Genomic DNA, 5,486 nt, shown 5'->3' with positions numbered 1-5,486 from the left:
ATTAATAATATGGATGTGTATTATGAAATTAGTTTTTGTTAAATAAAAGAATAAATCAAGATTGTTCGGATCAAGATCTTACCTAATATGGTTTTATGTTTTACAAGATCGTGATTATAAGATCAGATCGAGATCAAAAAATCATACCTAAATGAACTTAAATTCAAATTTACTCCTAAGGTTTTGGGTGTGCATTATACGTGAAAATTTGATTGCAATGTTTGATTTCAAGTTAAATACACGAATTTTTGAAGCTCAATAATAAAACTAACGAGATGAGATCGGACTATGTTAGGATCTTAAGATCATAATCGGGATCCTAATATCTCATTATAGATTTTGCTTAAGATATATCCTAGTGAGACCGATTCTTAACATCAAAATCTGAATCTTAAATAAATGATCATTTGGCTTTTCTTTTGTTCAAGCCTAATTATAACCAACAAACCAAAACCAATATGCAGCCAAACACATTAACAGAGATTTGACTATAGACCAAAACTTGATTAATACTAAATACTTATTACAATAATTCCTTGCGGGCTATAATAATGTTGCATTATTGATTTCCTAACATCTAAAGAGATTTAAAATATTATGTTTTAGTTAGGAATTGAACCTTTATACAATCTTCATCCAAGATTCATTCTTCATTTTTCATTGTGTGACTCATCATCCTCTTTTCTCTGTATAAATAGAATTTGTTAACAAAAATGTCTATTAAAAACAGTTTATATGAAAAAAAAAAAAAAAAAAAAAAAAAAAAAGTGAGTAAAATTTTACCTTCTCAATTCCATTTCAATATTCTTTTCCACTTCTCATATTTACACCCAAAAGAAACTTACCCTTTAAGATTTTAGCCATTCAAATTATCGTCTCAAAACCCCATTATTTGCATCAAATCCCAAAGCTCTATGTCGCCATGAAGAAGTCGATGAAGAATTTGACATAGAACTTGACCCTATTGCCCTCCCACCACCATTAAAACAAGAAAAAAAACTATGCAAAAGTCGCCGGAATCTACCACTCTCTCTACCCCCATTGTTGTTACCTCTTAAAGCCCATGAAATCCTCCTTGGGGCACCACCATTGTTGTTGTGGTTGTTGAAACCACCGTCCATCTCTGTAAAAACCACCGGAAATTCTCTATTACCTCCTCTCATCCCACCGGAAAACCTCCCGACAGCAAACCCACCACCAGGGAGCCGCCATATTGTCAACCCAACTGCTTCTTCCGACTGATTATTATTATTATGATTATCATTGATTTGTGATCTGTTGGATTCTATAGAATCTTGATTATCCGGTGGTAGTTCATGGCGGCAGACAGGGCAGGAGTTACGTAAAGCTAGCCATGGAAGAATGCAATCTGGATGGTATATATGCTTACACGGCATTTCTTTAGCGTCTGTTCCTAAATCAAATGGTTCTTTACATACAGCACAATGGGATTCAGTGGAGATGTGATTTTCTTGGATTTCGATTGTTGGCATTGATTCAATCGCGGATTTTGATGCGGGTGGATTGTTGCTGATTCTCCCAAATCCGTTAGCGTCAATTTGAGATAATTGATCCAGAAAACGATCAAAACCGGAGCCCAATAAAAACTCCGACATACTTGCCGGTAATGGCCTCAACCCAGACCCAGCTCCGTCGTCGTAGTACAACTCAAACCCACCTGCTCCGGTGGTCGCTTCATCAGACGCTTCCGGTGTGCTCAAATTGCTTGTGGGTCCACGGAGGACGATGACTGGGTTGAAGGGAGATCGTTCACCGGTGTTTCTTCTGGCCCGCTGAAGCACCGGCGGGGTGAGGTTAGGGAAAGGACTAGAGCTAAGACTCGGGTTGGGGCTTTGGTCGTTTTCGGATGTGTACATAGCGGCGGCGGGAAACCTCCGGTGGATAGATTCCGACAGCATTGATCCGGAGAGTTGGGCGCTGTCAATCTCCTCTATGAATCCGCCGTTGCAATCGGGGCAAATTAGGGACGAATCTTGAGGATGGGTGAGAACTCTGATGAATCGGTTGCATCTGTAGCACCAGTAGGACGATGATGAAGCCCAAGTTGTTGACATCTAAAATCTGTAAGCAGATCTGAAGAAGAAAATAAGAAACTTTTTTCTTCAAGAACAACTTCAATTTTTGAATCTTTTCTTCAGTGAAAACCAAAATTGATTACGGGGAAGAGCAAGATTGAACCTAAAATAAAAAAACAAACCGCAGCCGAAAATGAATCGTTTTCTTGTCTATAAAATAGAAAAAAATATTTCTTCAAAGAACCAAATTTTAAATAACAAATCCGACACAAAACTACGAACCCTAACAACGCGAAACAATTAATCGAATTACTGGAGAAAATAACCTTCAATCAAGGAATCATAAAGCATAAACTCAAGCAATAAAGCATGAATCTGAAACTCCGACAGTGTAATCGGCAGCGATGAATTCTCTCCGGCGGAGAGAGATCGGAAGGAGGTGACGGGAGAGAATATATTAAGATGGAAAATTAGATGGAGGAGGGAACGCAGCGTGGAAGAGATACTCATGATGTCTGGTCTTGAGGAGTGGACACGTGTCACTAATTTATTGGAAGAGTGAAAGAGAATGCTTTGATGACTTTAACCGAACGTTAGAGCAAATGTAACTTTTCACTTTGCACCCTTATTTTGAAAATAATAAGTTGCAGAAATGGTCCTCAGTGTATTTTGACAATTTTGTATTTAGTCCAAATATTTCTTTGTTTCGTGTGCAATCCCTACTTTTTATTGTTGAGCATTGTCCTTTGGCCTTAAAACTTTTCATTAAACTCAAGAACTCAAGTAAGCAACTTATAATTTTGAAACAAAACTACATAAATAGTCTTTATGGCTTATCAAATATTACAACTCAATCTTTACTAAGTTTTCTTGACGATTATGGTCTATATGGTTTCTAAAACTTACATGATTGATACTTGAGCAACATAAAATGATTTATTTTCTCTTTTTAATTTCTTCTCGCTTTTTTATTTGTTTTAATTTCAACTAAAAATAAAAGAAAAAAAATACCAATGTTATTGCACTCTCTTTTACTTCGTTCCCCCCCCCCCCCCCCCCCTTACTCCCTCGTTTTTAGTTTAGGTATCTCGCCCTCTCTCATGCTCTATCATCGATAGTTTCCTCCTCCCTTCCCGACCAGAACCCTATAACTCGTCACAAACACCCTACACACCACCTTCCATTTTAGGACAACGACAAAATGAAAGATGGTTATGGGTTTGATTTCAAATGAAAGATTTTCGTAAAGCACGTTTATAGATTTCTAGGAATCAAACCCTTTGATTTCACTAAGAAGATTTATGGGTGCATTGATTTTGTTCATGGATTATTTTTTCCTTAGTGGTGTTCCAGGTTCTACTCAATTATTATTTTGTTACAAGCTTTGTTTTACCAAAGTTAATACTTTTATGTATGTAAAACCTCTAATGCTCAGTCTTGGAAGATGTTGGCTAATTTCTTTGGATGGTAGGTCAATTGATTATCATTACGTTAGATTGTTGTAGCAAATAAAGCCAATGAATGTTAGTTTTTCTCAAATTCAAAGTCCACTCATAGTCTTTTTCATTTTAATGGTCAAAAATAATCTAGTCAAAGTCAAGATCAAAATAAAAGGCAATGCTTGCTCAAGTGTAGTGTTTATTATATGTTTATCTTTAGTGGAAGGTTTTGGTATTAGTAACCTTTTTTCCAAAATCAATTTACTTTTATAGTTTGGTTGCTTATTTTGTATATATTAATTGGGTTTATGTCGTTTTTTGTGTTTAGGATTCTTATCTTCATTGTAACATTTTATATTTAACAATCCTTTGTACTTTGCTTCTCTTTCTCTTCTTGCTAGTGTGTCTCTATGGATTTTCCTCACCCTCATGGTAAATGAACAGTAGAAATTGGGCTTAAATTTTGGATTGAATGAACAATAGAAATTGTTTTGGATCAATGAACAAAAGCAAAAATCATTTTTGGTTGGGCTTAATCTGATGAATAGTAACTAATAGAAATTTTGATTAGCTTGATCTTAAAAAAAATTATTGGATCATCAATGGGGTTGAAACAATTTTGATCCAACGGGTCAAAACGATCAAATCATCAAAAACGAAAAGCACTAATTAAAAAATGATTGAATTCGAATTTCGAGAAAAACCTTAAGCATTCGTTCATCCTCAATCTCAACATGAATTATTCGGAATCGATTCAAGAATTTGAGAAAACTTCTTGATAATTCTTTTTTTATTTGCCATACTCAACTCAATCATTGAAGATATCGGTTCTCTTGTGGAACAAGAATATCTCAAATTTTCACATTGTACCACCCACGATGCATGTTGTACTATCCGTTCTTATTATTTTTCAACGATCCAGCATCATCATAAGAATCTTCAACAATTTTGGGTTTGGAATTCAAATTCATTGCAACACATGATGATTTTTTCTTTGGAACCCAAATTTGCTTCATAGATTTCGGCTTCAATACAACTTTTGAAGTTTTTTGTTTAAAAACCCAAATGTTCTTGCTTTTGATCTTCTTCTTCTTTATCTTCCTCGTTTTTTTGGATCTTGAAGTTTTGAATTCAAGAACAACTTCATTCTTGACAACTTTAACTTTGAAAGTTTGAGTCAAATCTTTTAGAGTTTGATACATTTGAACTTTTTGGATTAAAGACTTTCGATATGGCACCATTCCTTCAAACAAATCACAAGAATTCAAGCATTCATTGGTTTGAAACTCCAATTGAATGAAAAACTTTCAAATCTTCATGAAAACCACATTGAATACCCTTGTGTTGAACATCAAGAACATCATGAAGTTTTTCAAAAACATCTTCAACAAACTCAAGAACATGAAGATCAATTGGGTATTCAATAAGAGAAACATATCCATTTTTGAATAATTCCTTTTCTTTTCCTTCCTTTTTATTACCATAACAACACAACATATTCATGGTAATTTCAAAACTTCCAATCTTCCCAAGCGGTTGAAATATGAATCTTCCATGATCATCTTTCAAGCCTTCATAAGAAATTAAAGTTTCTCATGTAATCAACCTGCCTTTCAACAATAACCCATAAAATTGTTTCTTATTGAGTATTGACTTTGTATTTGACATTTTCAACTATCAAGATCCAAGAATCATAAGCCAAATACACCATGATCACAAGAACATGAACTTTTCTAGAGAGAGAAAGTGATTATGAATGAAATCTCTAGAGAGAAAGTAAATATGTACCAAGTTCTAAAGAGAGAAAGTGAGATTAACAAGTATTCTAGAGAGGGAAGATTGAATTTTGAATCAAATCAAGGAATAAATTCGATTTCTAGAACAAAAACTCTCTTAGACAAGAAGAACTCACAACAATGAAGATTCACTCAAATTATGTAGTCATCAAGGATCAATTCTTGAGAATTTCAAGAACAACCGCTCTGATACCAACTATAGTGACCCAGATTAT

The 5,486-nt window shown here is 34.6% G+C and overlaps 1 pseudogene across 2 annotated transcripts; it reads right to left on the bottom strand.

Annotated features, from left to right (window-relative positions):
- Nucleotides 1–483: 483 nt before the first annotated feature.
- LOC145016518 (putative E3 ubiquitin-protein ligase RHC2A pseudogene) lies at nucleotides 484–2,543 on the bottom strand (annotated as a pseudogene). 2 transcript variants are annotated; one of them, XR_013666227.1, is made up of 3 exons: nucleotides 2,363–2,543; nucleotides 784–2,199; nucleotides 484–686 (listed from the first exon to the last, which is right to left on the bottom strand). The product of XR_013666227.1 is annotated as a putative E3 ubiquitin-protein ligase RHC2A pseudogene, transcript variant X1 (transcript). The 2 variants fall into 2 exon arrangements; XR_013666228.1 differs by having other exon boundaries at nucleotides 784–2,094.
- Nucleotides 2,544–5,486: the final 2,943 nt, after the last annotated feature.

This window comes from Lactuca saligna, chromosome 9, assembly GCF_052625555.1.
Source record: "Lactuca saligna cultivar CGN05327 chromosome 9, ASM5262555v1, whole genome shotgun sequence".
Taxonomy (NCBI): Eukaryota; Viridiplantae; Streptophyta; class Magnoliopsida; order Asterales; family Asteraceae; genus Lactuca; species Lactuca saligna.
This window is presented reverse-complemented; position numbering and strand designations above follow the sequence as displayed.